Source organism: Lepisosteus platostomus, chromosome 5 (assembly GCF_059453375.1).
Source record: "Lepisosteus platostomus isolate fLepPlt1 chromosome 5, fLepPlt1.hap1, whole genome shotgun sequence".
NCBI classification, from domain to species: domain Eukaryota; kingdom Metazoa; phylum Chordata; class Actinopteri; order Semionotiformes; family Lepisosteidae; genus Lepisosteus; species Lepisosteus platostomus.
The window spans coordinates 11,084,499-11,090,551 of NC_142615.1; the positions used below are offsets into that span (position 1 = coordinate 11,084,499).

Consider the following 6,053-nt stretch of genomic DNA (forward strand, 5'->3'; position numbering starts at 1 on the left):
ATATATTCATTTATTACTGGTTTCATTCATTGAGCACGGATACAATAGAGGTACAGCCATTCACTATTTGACATGTCTGTACTGGTACAGAACATAGCAATCAGAAAACAGGTGAAACTGTCTTTAGAATTAGCACACAGTACTGAGACCCCCATGACCAAATAAAGGCTAACCTCGATAATCAGCCTAAATAATGCAGACCACAGCAAAACGACTGACTTTGAAAAGGGAATGAATGTCCGGAAGGAGAAGTGTAACCAGCTTGAGATGCTTCTCCGGACCTCTAACTAAAAGAAACCGGGAACCAGCAGTGGCATCGACTCCTTTCGAACTAGGATCCTATCGCAGCTCGTGGTGTCGTAACTCTTCCGTATCTGATATTGGACCAAGCACATCAGGGGAGAGCGTGAACACAGTCCCCCACTACCAGAAATTATGCAGTCGAGATTCCCACATTTGGGGAATTCGCAGGGGTCAGCACAGCCGGAGTGCAATGGCCGAGCCTCGCTCTGGGTGAACCGATTTCGATTTTTAAGAACTTTTATTTCCTTTTCACAATCAAATACAGGGCATCACAAATGCTTTACATTAATATACATACTTAAAACAGTATATATGATCACATCTTATTACATTTTGACACGGTACCAGTTACATAGCAACAATTTCTTTTTTCTGAAGCAAATCACATTCTTTACTTAAACATGATAATGTTTTTCACAGTTTCTTGAGATATTGACCTATGCTCTCTATTTCCCACAGATTTTCTGCTTCCTCCCTCCTTTCTCTCCACAGATCTCTGAGGTAATAGTTCTCTCGGGTGATGAACAGGGCCAGGCTACCTGCTGCCTTGACTGGGACCTCGATGCCTTTGAACAGCCCCATGTTCCTCACTCTCCACAGGGCGTCTTTCCCACTGTTCACCACGGCCCAGATCCTGTCAAACACGTCAGGAGGAAGTTTGACAGGAGAGATGCCGTATATGACGAAAGCAGCGGTCAGGGTAAATTGGGGCAAGAGAGCTTGCAACCAATCTTCAAACTGTGCCCAGAAGGCCTTAGCAAAAAAGTAGGACCACAGGAGATGGGTCACAGTCTCCTCCTCGCCGCAGCCCACCCTAACGCAGCGAGGGCTGGGGGTGAGGCCTAAGAACTAAGAAAGTTCGTACCGGTAAGCACTGGTGGACGACACTCCAGGCTAAATCTCTGTGAATGTTGCACAGAAACTTAGAGGATGTGTGTTTCCACACCTTCCTTGTTTGGGCTGATGTTAAAATGCCCACAGGGGTCTGCCTATTGTTCTGGGGTGCAACGAAATCTTCCAGTTTTTGGACGCTGACATCTCTGAGGGGAATATGGCGAATTGGGTGAGATCTTAGAAAACTTTTAACTGTCCCATAAATTGCAGGGCATGTGTCAGAGAGTGGGACATCCAGCTTGGGTCTGACACCCCACACTCTGAACACCTCCCTACCTACCCAGAGCCTGGCACAATAAGTCCAGGTATGCGCTGCAGGTGCTGTTGCAAAGCCTCTCAGCACAGAGGCCAGGAAAATGCACAGCAGCTTCGTAGCAATATCTGGGACAGACTTCCCCCCTGAGGGTAGCGGCCTGTACATTATTTCCCTTCTGAGTCTTTCCTGCTTCCCACCCCATAGAAATTGAAACATCAATCTCCTCAGCACCGCCGCAACACGGTGTCGGATTGGGAAGGTAGAAGCCAGAAAATTCAAGACAGGCAAGAGCTCGGCTTTGATGACCAGCACCTTACCTGTCATGGTGAGGTCTCGGTCCTTCCATTGCATCAGTTTTTTGTTTAAGATTGGCAATTTGTTCTGCCAATTTACTGTTCCCATCTCTTCTCCAAAATACACCCCCAGGACCTTAATTCTCTTCTCTTGCAGCCTGAGGTCATGTCCTTCTTTTGGCTCCCTCCAGTTCTGATAAAAAATCTCACTCTTAGATTTGTTAATTTTTGCAGAGGAAGCCAAAGAGAAACGATCACATCACTGCAGAGCTCTGCTAATTGAGGCATTGTCAGAGAGGAGCAGGGTGACGTCATCCATGTATAGAGATGTCTTTACCTCTCCTCCCCCACTTCCAGGCACTGGTATCCCATTAATGGCCTGATCCTGGCGCAAGGCACAGGCTAAGGGCTCCATAGCCAAAACGAATAACAAGGGGGATAATGGGCAGCCCTGCCTCACCCCTGAACAGACTTCAAAGGGGCGTGATCTATTGCCATTAACCATTACTCTGCTGTTGCTACCTGTGTACAGCAGGTTAATCCACTTTCTCATGATGGGGCCAAACTTCATGTGCTCAAGTACCGATGTTAAGTACTGCCGGTTTAGGCAGTCAAAGGCCTTTTCTAGGTCTACACCTAAAATGCACAGAGGGAGGGAGCGATCCTCTGAGTACAGACAGACATCCCTCAACAAGGCCAGGTTGTCGCTCATCAGGCGTCCTGCTATCCCACAAGTCTGTTCTTTCCCTACCAGTGAGGCCACTACATTTTGTAGGAGCAGGAAAAGGGCTTTGGACAGAATCTTAGTGTCCATGCCTAACAGGTTGAAGGGTCTCCAGTTCTTTATGTCATTCTTTGCTCCTTTCTTAAACAAGAGAGAGATAGTGCCTTCTCTAAAGGAGTCAGGCAGCAATTCTGTCTTATAGCTTTCCTCGAATAGGAGCAGTAGCGGATCCTGAAGCAGATCCCAAAAGGTGCAGTAAAATTCTTTAGGGAGCCCGTCAGCACCCGGATTTTTCCCCTTTTGTAAGCTCTCCATAGCCTGTCTCAGCATTTCTACTGTCAAATTCCTCTCAAGTACTTCCCTATCTTCTTCACTCAAAACGTTTTCTAGCTTTGAGGTAAAAAAATGAATTTCTTCATCCTTTACCTCTGTAGAGCTGTACAGTCTTGAGTAGAAGGCCTCGGTGCAGGAGAGGATAGCACTCGGCTCTGTTCTCTCTCTTCCCTCCTCATCAACTACACTTTCCATGACAGACTTGGAGCCTACCACTTTCCTGAAAAAGAAGCGAGTACACTTCTCATTTTCTTCCAAGAACTGCACTCAGCTTCTTAACAGCACTCCTCGACTACTTTCTTTCGCTATGCTCCGGATGTCCTTTTTTAAGAGGGTGATATCCTCGAGCACATCGAAGCCACTGTGCAGCATCGTGTAGAGACGCTGCAGCTGCCTCTGTTTCCTGGCTAGCACTCCTCTCCGTCTGGCAGCAGCCTTCCTTCCCTCAGCCATGAAAAAGGCCTTTGTCCTCACCTTCACCTCCTCCCACCACTCTCCTACTGACCCATACAGACACTGCAAGGACAGCCACTGTGATAGTTTCTCCTTGTAGCGGGATACTAATCCCCTCGTTCTCTAGCAGCTTTGTGTTGAGTTTCCAGAGGCCTGGGCCAAAGACAGTCCCGCCCTTGAGTTCCACTCTACACCCTAAAGCCTGATGATCTGAGAAGAAGACAGGCTGAAGAGTGACCCCAACAACTTTCATTTTCTCTGACACAAAGCAATAGTCAATTCTGGAGCTGCTATTCCTCCCTGACCATGTATATCCTGCTGTTGTGGGATATATACATCTATATGTGTCTGAGAGTTTAAAGTCTTGAACTAAGTTTTGCAGGGCCAGTGAGCTGGAATCCAATTTTATCGGCCTTTTGGCTAAGATCAAGTTCAAGTGGCATGCCCGCAGTTCTTGTCTTTCCAAAGTTCTAGAAGGCGATCAAAGATCCTGAAGAGCGCTTGAGCTGGTATCACCCTAGGTTGAGCCTAGGGGGTTAAGGCCAAGCAGCAGCTGAGCTGGGTGGGATCCGGCAGCAACGTTCTCTCTCTCTGCTCTCTCCTCTCCCCTCTCCCTTTCTCTCTCTCTGCCTCCTTGGCCTCTTGGCTGGGAGTAGGTACTCGTGGCCTGCCCGCGGTGCTTACTTTCTTCCTCGAGACACGGAAGCACTATCCGCTCCCTCCCTCTCTCTCCTCCTGCGCCTGCACCTAGCTGGGCTTTGCCCACAAGGACAAAGGCCAGGGCTCCCTCGCTGCTCCTTTAGCAGGTAAACCCTCCTCTCCACAGGACCTTGCTCTCTCTCTTTCTCTCCTTTTTTCTTTTTTCTCCTTTCCAGATGGCAGACAAGAAGACACTGATCCGGTTCCACTGGACCAAGAAAACAGAGACGATGCCAACTGCGAAATCCTTTTTCATTACCTTCCTGAGAGGGATCCTGCAGTTGGTGGCCGGAGATCTCTACTGCCTGCAAGACAACAAGGCAGAGAGATACATGGAGGCCTACATGGCCACGGACGCCTCATATGAAAAGGCCACGAAAATTATCAGAGAAAAAGGTAAGCACCCCTGTTTCTCTGATTTCAGGCCGGAGCCTATGAGGAAGACAAACCAGAGGACCATCACAGTCCTCACATACAACCCCTACGTACCAATGGAACTGGTAACAGCGTACCTAGGGAGGTATGTAACTGTGGTGGGCAAACCGACGGAGATCAGGGACAGTTGCGGCGTCTGGTACGGCAAACGCCAGTACCGAGTCCTCCTGAAAGAGGACCTAGAGGGCGTTGACGGTTTCCAGCACCCCCCGGCCCACTTCAACATCAGAGCTGACAGGGGGTAGCTTTACTACCCCAGGATGCTGGATTTCTGCAAGAAGTGCAGACAGTCCGGCCACAAGGAGAACACGTGTGACATCGTCAGATGTCACAACTGTAACAAAGAGGGGCACCTGGCAAAAACCTGCCGGGCAGCCAAAAAGTGCGATGGATGCGGCGTCGAGGGACACCTCCTTCACTAATGCAAGGTAAGCAAACCTTCGTTTGCGCAGGTGGTGGAAGCCGACCGGCAGAAACCGGTCTCAAGACAAAGGGAGATAGGTGAGAACAAAGAACCCGCACCTCCCCTGCAGAGAACCGAAACTGCCGAGGCCACACCCCAGCCGCACCAGTGCCTCAAGATGGCCGCCAGGACGACGGACAAAATGGCTGACCGGAGGAAGGGCCCTGGATAACTCCCAGCAAGAAGGGAAAGAGGATCCACCTTCCGAAGGACAAAAGAAAAGAGTGGTAAGGGAGAACCGTTTCCTCGTCCTAGAGGAAACAGAACTTTCTTCCCCCGAGGCCCGAAACCAACGGAGGAGGCAGCCCAGGAAATGGAAACCCTCCCCCCCGAGGCCCAAAGATGACAGGAAGTGACAGCCCAGGAAACGGAACCCCCCTCCCCCGAGTCCCACGGACAACAGGAGGAGGCAGCCCAGGAAGTCGGAACCCCCTTCCCTGAGGCCCAGGAACAACAGGAAGAGGCAGCCCAGGAAGTGGAGCCCCCCTCCCCCAAGGCCCAGGAGCAACTGGAGGTCCCCGAAACTCCTGGAGAAAGGGAAGAAAAAAGCCTTCCCGAAGCAGTGGCGGAGAGTATCCTCGAGGAAGACTAGGATTACTTTGAAGCCGCCCTGGAGCCTGGACTGATGGTAGGGCTGGACCTGTCCAGCATGTTTACCTTTCAGTCCCCAGCGATACCTGGAGGGAGCCCAGCATATTCCCCCCAGGACCCGAACGAGAGGAGTTACATCTAGGCTAAACAGTGCCCAGATGTAGACTCCCAAGTTTTCCACTGTAAGCACAAAGAGAGGAGGTTCAACTTTCACTTGTTTAATCATGACTGTGAAACTTATCTTTCTAACAACTAACGTGAGAGGGCTAAGAGACCCGGTGAAAAGACGGGGAGTCTTTCATGATCTGGCCTCAAAGTCTTTCTCAGTTTGTTTCTTACAGGAGGTCCACCTGAAGGATGAAAGCGACAAGCTGACATTCAGCAGGGAATGGACGAAGGGAGAATCATGCTGGAGCGTAGGAGGGGTCCACTCTTCCGGAGTGGGAATCCTCCTCGGAAACCCAGAGATGACGCTGGTTTCCTCCTTCTCGGTGGTGCAGGGCCGGATCCTGGTCGTAGACATCGACTGGAGGGGGCAGAAGTTGAGAGCAATTAACGTCTATGCTCCAACAGAACCCTCTATCCTGAAGGAAGTGTTTGCTGACCTGG

The 6,053-nt window shown here is 50.2% G+C and overlaps 1 non-coding gene across 1 annotated transcript; it reads right to left on the reverse strand.

The window, feature by feature from the left end:
• Positions 1 to 395: 395 nt before the first annotated feature.
• On the reverse strand, positions 396 to 566 carry LOC148663430 (U1 spliceosomal RNA). The gene has a single exon (XR_015938666.1). It is a non-coding gene; the product is annotated as a U1 spliceosomal RNA (small nuclear RNA).
• Between the last annotated feature and the right edge of the window lie 5,487 nt (positions 567 to 6,053).